Source organism: Terrapene carolina, unplaced genomic scaffold (assembly GCF_002925995.2).
Source record: "Terrapene carolina triunguis isolate 2854851 unplaced genomic scaffold, T_m_triunguis-2.0 Scaffold395, whole genome shotgun sequence".
Lineage (NCBI taxonomy): Eukaryota > Metazoa > Chordata > Testudines > Emydidae > Terrapene > Terrapene triunguis.
This window is the reverse complement of record NW_020664746.1, coordinates 2,462,442-2,470,310: the sequence shown is the minus strand read 5'-3', so window position 1 is coordinate 2,470,310 and position 7,869 is coordinate 2,462,442. Positions and strand designations below refer to the sequence as shown.

At 43.3% G+C, this 7,869-nt stretch overlaps 1 non-coding gene across 1 annotated transcript; it reads left to right on the top strand.

Moving 5' to 3' along the window:
- Positions 1 to 330: 330 nt before the first annotated feature.
- On the top strand, positions 331 to 403 carry TRNAF-GAA. Its single transcript has one exon. It is a non-coding gene; the product is annotated as a tRNA-Phe (tRNA).
- The last annotated feature ends 7,466 nt before the right edge of the window (positions 404 to 7,869 follow it).

The window sequence follows — 7,869 nt, the reverse complement described above, 5'->3', positions numbered from 1 at the left end:
ATAATAAATTCTTCTAACCCTGACTACAACTTCTTTAAATACGTTTAGGTGATTTTATAAACATAGCAATCTCTGGGGATTTGGGGGCGAGAGTGAATAAGCAGATTAATGTCCAGCAGTCCAGCATTTAATAACGCTGAGTTTTGCAGTATTCAGGTGGAAGACTGCCAGGAGCAAGTTCCAGCACAGCCACCTGTTTCCAGGGAATTTAACTTTAAGTTAATTATTGGGATCATTACAGATGTAATGAGGCTGGATACATAAAGGAGGACTATAAAGCTTCTGTCATTTGAGGGAACAGCATTTTAAACAAACAATAGACCACAACCAGCCGAAATAGCTCAGTTGGGAGAGCGTTAGACTGAAGATCTAAAGGTCCCTGGTTCGATCCCGGGTTTCGGCAGATGTTTTGGGGGGGAGGGATAGCTCAGTGGTTTGAGCATTGGCCTGCTAAACCCAGGGTTGTGAGTTCAATCCTCAAGGGGGCCACTTAGGGATCTGGGGCAAAAACAAAATTGGTCCTGCTAGTGAAGGCAGGGGGCTGGACTCGATGACCTTTCAAGGTTCCTTCCAGCTCTAGGAGATGGGATATCTCCATTAATTTATTTAAATTTATTTATTATTATTTATTAATAACAGAACAGCTAAAAAGTTTTCTGCAATGACATTATTAAGAATTAACTGGTCCTAGTTTGGTGAGCATCAGTAAATAAAATTGTCACTGTGTAATAGAGCAGTGGCCAAGCTAATCTGTTTGGTATCTTGTCTCCTACAGTAGCCAATACAGGATGCTTCAAAGGAAAATGTAACCCCTCCACCCCACATAATTCACCACACTATGCTGTACTGTACCAAGGAAGAAGAATTTCTTCCAGACCTCATCTGGAGATCAGCCCTCAACCTGAGGACTGCAGGATGATTAGCTTTGTGATTTTTATCTTAGCTAGTGTCCCTGAAGGCACTATTTTAGTCAAATTAGTGTCCAGTCCTTTTATGAAATATACCAAGCTGCTTACCTCAGTTACAATGATTCTGCCTGTATGTATAATTACACACAAAAAAACGATGTTAAAAGAACTGTGGCGTTCCCCTCTGGTGCTATCTGGACCGGTGATCTGCTAGGTCACTCCAATCCTTGACTCTGGGAGTCAGCCTTACCCTGTTCTGCTGTGAGAACCCCCACTCCTGGGCTGTTCACGCATAGCCTCTGGCATGTAAGCTGCTCCTTGGATTGTGCAACTGAATAACACTAGCCAATATCTCCATCCCCAGACACAACCCTAGGAACCTCCGTCTTGCAGTGTCTAGTTATGCCCGCTGGATGCTGGAAGCTTATATGAGTTTGTCAATTTAACAAAGAAATTGATATGTACCAGGCTTGTTATCCCACGGGGAGTCACTGACAAGCTTCAAACCAAACGCACTGCTTCAGGTAGAATAAACAAACAGATTTATTAACTACAAAGATACATTTTAAGTGATCATAAGTCAAAGCATAACAAGTCAGATTTGGTCAAATGAAATAAAAGCAAAATGCATTCTAAGCTGATCTTAACACTTTCAGTGCCCTTACAAACTTAGATGCTTCTCACCACAGGCTGGCAGGTTGCTCTTCAGCCAGGCTGTCCTCTTTGATCAGCGCTTCAGTTGCTTGGTGTGGTGTCTGTAGATGTAAGTGGAAGAGAGGGAGAGCATGGCAAATGTCTCTCCCTTTTATCATGTTCTTTCTTCCCTTTTGGCTTTGCCCGTCCCCCCCTTCAGAGTCAGGTGAGCATTACCTCATCGCAATCCCAAACTGACCAAAAGAAGGGGGTTGACTCACTCGAGAGTCCAACAGATCCTTTTGTTGCTGCCTAGGCCAGCGTCCTTTGTTCCTGTGAGGCTGGGCTGGGTTTGTCCCATACGTGCCCTGATGAGGTGTGAACTGCCCCTCTGTTCTTAGAGAGTTTTTGCCTGGGCTTATTTTAAGCCATGAAGACACATTTTCAGCCTCATAACTATATACATGAAATTATAACCTATAACAGGGATTGGCAACCTTTGGCACACGGCCCACCTTGGTAAGCCCCTAGGCGGGCTGGGCCAGTTTCTTTACCTGCCGCGTCTGCAGGTACGGCCAATCACAGCTCCCACTGGCCGTCGTTCACCACTCCAGGCCAATGGGGGCTGCGGGTAGTGGTGCGGGCCGAGGGATGAGAGCCACAAGAATTATCTGAGATCTGGAAAACCTGTTGTGATGAACTGGGAAATAGCTGTATTTTTTTTTTTTATGAATATGGTCCATGTCTATGTGTTTGTTTATGATGGGCCACTTTCTATGGAGTGAGATCAAAAGGGGTTGCCAGAGCAAGCAGGAAAAGTAAAACAATAGCCTAGATAAGGAGCATCCCAGCAAACACTCAAACCCAATAGCCAGGTTTATCGCTGTGAAGAGGCAACTCCTTGGCCCAATGCTGGTGACAGAACTGTTTTGCCGGAGCTGAGAAGAGAGATCCAAGGAAACACTAGAACATTAGAGGAACTTGGTGCCTAGAAAAGGGTGGGAGTTGAGTGAGTGATGAGTGGCAGCCCAAGGAGTGTCAGTGAATGCGGACAGGTTGGCAAGGAATTACACAGTGATAGAAAGAGTCTGCTGAGAGCAAGGCAGTCTGTTTCTTCCAGCCAGATATGGGGGTTAGCTGGGCTGAGGGAAACTTACAAAAGCTGGCAAAGAAAGATTAAGGTATAAGCAAATTACAGGCCTTTTTTATTATTGCCCTTTGCTGTATGTTCATAGTACCTTTGGGGGAATTAATAAATAATGCTTTGTTTGGAAGACGCTGTTTTTGAGTCGCTTTAATCAGCTCACTGGTCACAGGTCCCCAGAGTGAAAGAGTGTACAGGTACCAAATGCATTTGGGCCTGTCACATCAAACATGTTTGGGAAACGGGGGCGTTGTAGCCCAGGGATCCAGTCTAAGGCCTGGTCTACACTGGGGGGCGGAGGGCCGATCTAAGATATGCAACTTCAGCTACGAGAATAGTGTAGCTGAAGTCGACGTATCTTAGATCGACTTAGAATCACTTACTTCGCATCCTTACAGCGCGGGATCGACGGCCGCTGCTCCCCCGTCGACTTTGCTTCTGCCTCTCGCCGAGCTGGAGTTCAGCAGTCAACGGGAGAGCGATCGGGGATCGATTTATCGCGTCTACACTACATGTGATAAATCGCTTTCCGATAGATTGATCGCTACCCGCCGATCCGGCGGGTAGTGTAGACATACCCTAAGCGTGGTTGGACTGCATGGTCCACCTAGAGTAAGGTGCTGGATGCCAGTTCTGTCACCAGAGGGATGCACTCACAAGGGACTAAAAGGGGGCTAAGGTACATTTCACCCTGGAACCATGATACCTGCCTTTAAGGGAGAGACTAAAGCAGCTCATTCTATTTAGTTTATCTAACAGAAGGTTAAAAGGTGACTTGATCACCATCTGTGAGCACCTACAAATGGACAGGGTTTCTGATAGTAGAGAGCTCTATAATTAAGCAGTCAAAACATAACAAGATCCAATGGCTAGATGCTTAAGTTGGACACATTCAAACTAGAAATAAAGTGCAAATTTTTGTCAGTGAGGGGAATTAACCATTCGAAATAACCTACCTAGGGGCATGACGGATTCTCCATTATTTGAAGTCCTTAAATAAAGATTGGATGTCTTCTAAAAGATATGACCAGAAGTTATGGGTTTGATGCAGAAATCACTCAGTGAAATTCTATGGCCTGTGTTATGCAGACTAGAGGATCATAATGGTCCCTTCTGGCCTTAAACTCTATGAATGTCCACCATGTGACCAGTCAGATCTCCATTAGCCTCCGAAGTGGTTAATCTGTGTTTGCTGCTAAAAGTCCAGGAGCCCTTTGCCAGAGTATGCAGCCATACTGCTAAATCACTGGCCTGGGCAAGTTATGTGGGTGTAACAGGGCCAAGAGGCCTGGGGCTAGCCAATCCTGTTTAATAAGCCCTGCTTTGCCACACCTGTGCTGTGTGTAGGACTTAAAAAAAGAGGAAGCCCATCATTTAGGGGCTGGCCATGGAGGAGAGACGTTGAACTGGGTGAGGGCTGGAGAGCTGAGGCAAAGGAGTGGAACTGACTCCTGTGATAGCCCCTGGAACCAGGGACCTAGCTTTAGGGAAGCAGTCCTGGAGCCTGAAAGATGGTCTGGTAGTGTTTAGTTTTGTCTGTAATGCTGGACATCTATTGGGGGGCCCAGGAGAAGCCCTGGGACCTGCTGCTTTGTGAATGAAGAGTGGTATTCTGTTTGATTTAGAAAGACTTTGTTGGTGGCCCAAAGGGGAAGCTGGGTGAAGGGGTGTTGAAAAGGCCATCTGGGAGAAGCTAGCTTAGGGCCTGAGCAGTTACAGCTGGACTTGGAATCTTGGATACTCCAGAAAGGGATTCAGCTCTTAAGAGGGCTAGGCCACATAAGGCCCAGACAGAGGTGACCAACAGGGGGTGATGACCCAGGGGAAGGCACAGCAACTCTGCACCCAGCCACCAGGGAGTGCTATCTGGTGAGTCACTTCTGGGCACATGGGGCTTGCTCTGGGGTGGGATCTGTAGCAAGGAGTTAAAAAAAAACCCTAAATCATACAACTGGATTTAAGGTTCCATTGAGTCTTTATTGTGACATGACAAAATAGAGCTGATTGCATGCCATGGATTGTTGCTCCTAAATGGTAGAATGTAAGGTATGATTTAACAGTGCAATTATTTTAATAAATCTCACAAAACCCCTCCCTACAAAAATTGCTAGGCCTGTTTTTCTTGTTGTGGTTTGCCATGTAGGGTAGCATTAAACTAAACAAACAAAGCCACACCCAAAAATCTACCCACCAACTATGGATTAAAAAAAAATGAAGAAATTTATATCAAAGCATTAACATTTTCTACAACCTTATCTTGAGTTTATTTTGCATGAAAACAGGATACAAAAAAAGGCAGAGAGAGAGGTCATCTTTTTGACTCCTAACTGGGCTTTTGCAAGACTGCTGTCTCCTAGGTCCTCTCCTATCTCTGACTGTTCTTTCAGTGGGTGTTCTCCTGCCTTCTGCTACTGGTGTGTGGGGAGGATGCATCCCTAGGAGATCTGTCCTTGTCCCCCTGCTCTTTTCAATTTACACTGTGTTTCTATGCAGTCTCATCCATTCACATGGCTTTACCTGCCCTCTCTCTGCTGATGACTCATGAGCCTACTCATCCCCCTTATGCTGAAGCACAAGGCCTGTGCATCACTTCAATCCCACTTGAGTCCTATTTTGAGGGTTTAAGTGGGATTCTCTTTCCATTCATTCCTGCTTCTCAGCCTGACTCTGACATCTCCTCTCAGCTTAAATATTAAATGTCCAAAACTGAATTGCTTCTCTTTTCTCTTAACCCTGCTCCAATTTGCCCTTTATCTCTGTTGACAAGAGCACCATTCTCTCTGTCACTTAAGCTTGTAATGCAGGGGTTATCTTCCTTTCCCTTGACCACACAGCCAGACCATGTCCCCATCCTGTGGGTTCTTCTTCCAGAACATAGGTAGGAGACATTCTTTTCTTTCTCCACTATAGTGTCTCTCTTATTCAGGCCCTCATTTCCAATCTTGACTACTGCAACATTTCCTGTCTGGTCTCCCAAACACCCATATTGCCCCTAGTCTAGACAAAACATTGTCACCAAAGTTCTCTCCCTTGCTTGCTGTTTTGCCCCTCTTCGAATCCGTCCACTTCTGCTATCACATCAGATTCAGTCTGTAAGTGGCATGGGGGCTGTATACTGAGTATTAATGCCCTGATTATCCCCTGCAATCTATAACACAAAGCAGCTAGAGGGTGGAAACTGGTCACCCATACCTCTCAACCAATGAAAGAGTAAATGTATAGTAGGGCCCTCAGATTTGTAGCCAAGGACTGAAACATGAAGACTGAATATAAAGGCTCAGTCCCTGGTTGCAGGTGAATGTCCAAACACTAAAGTTGGAGATAGAATAGGGAGCTGATTTACCCAGAATCCACTACAATGTTAAAGAGTTTCTTGATCACATGGGGATTCTTGCTGCATAAGAAGACTCCCTGGGTGGTATATAGCAGCTCGCTGTAATCCCCTTTCATGCTTCTGAAGTAGGGAGCGGACAAAGGGGGCACAGCTGCTGTGCTTTTGCACTGGGACAGTTGCCAGGTGCTGGAATGGAACTGTGTATATTTTAAAGTTGGCTGAGTTTGTTCAAAGATGTGCTGGGGGCTGAACTAGCCCCTGATGAGCCCAAGGATCAGGAAGCCACACGTGGCACAAAGCCTTTTCCTCCACTTCTCTGGTCCTGCACTGAATCCAGCAAAGCTGGACCAGAGAATCTCGGCCTGTGGCTCTAGAGAACTGGCAATCCAAAGGAAAGCCAAAGAAGAAAGAGAATCTTCTGCATGAAGAGGTATATTCTTTCTTTTTGTAACAGGAAACAATATTGGAGCTAAAGTTATGGAAAGCCCTGAATTCTAAGACATGGTTCTGGCTTCTAATGGTTTTTGTCAAAGTATACTATCACCCAATGTATTGGACACGGAGAATATGTTTGATCCTGTGAAGACCATTGAGTGAACATCAGGGGTCCCGGATTGATGTCAAGGATGAATTTGACCTGATCACTGTCCCCAGGAGCTCACTATATAGGATGTATCCACATCTCAAGTGCAAATGATAGATTGTTGATGAGATCATTTATATTCCCTGAGACAGTTACATAAACAGTAACATATTTGACAAAGGGTCCTAATGCAGTTTTACAAATACTATTGGCTTTACATACCATTGGCTTTCTAAATAGAAAGCCACTAACTGTATTCACTCAGAACAATGTACCTCAATTCCTAAAATGAAAACCTCCCCTGCAATTTTCCCTTTGCCCTAAATTAATTATTTTAGGATTAAAATGAATAAGAACATTCTAATCCCCTGTAAAATTTGTGACTGCAATAAATTAAGGAAAGGTTTGTCACTGAAATGTTTGCCAAAATATTATTGGTTTTAATGGAAAAAGACTTGTTTTGCTTTGCCAAAGATTTAAAAACCTGACAGTTGAACAATGCATCCTGTTCTGTAGGCCAATGCCTGACATGGCTTTGTTTCTAAAACTACAATACAATTTTCATGTAATTTATTTCAAGAGCTCTTTTCTTTATGTTTTTTAAAAGTAAAGAAGTTGTGATCCATCCTGCAGGGTTCTGAGTAGAGCTGCAAGAGAACCTGATTTTCATTTCATGGGAAATTCTGCGATTTTTGAATTTTTTTCCATTTTGAAACAAAATTTCCCAGGAAATGAAATTTTTTTTTTTAAAAATTTCAGGTCAGCTAAAACTTTTTGTTTCAATAAAACTGAAACATTTAGTTTTGATTTTGACCTCTTGTACAATTTAAAAATGTTTTTCATGAAAAATTCATTTTGAAAAGTAATTTCAAAGCAAAAGAATCAAACAATTTTAACCCAGAAATATTGAAATTGGGCATTCCAACATTAGAAAAAAATAAAACTAAGCATCTTGATAAATGAAATTTTATCTAAAGCCACACTTTTTGCAAAACATCACAATTAAACAAAAAAGGCATTTTTTGTCAAGAAGTTTCATCAAGATATTTCCATCCAGCTCCAGTTCTAAGTGTTCTTTACTCCCAGTAGAGTCAAGGGCAGATGAGAGTCCAGTATTAACACAGGACCAGGCTCTGTAGGTTAAGTAGTTAAATGGAAAAAAATTCAGGAGAAATCTCTCTCATAACTTGAATATTTGATTGCCTAATTACTATGATTTTTGACTCCGGGTTTTAGTCTCTGTAGTAACATCTGTTCTACATCATAG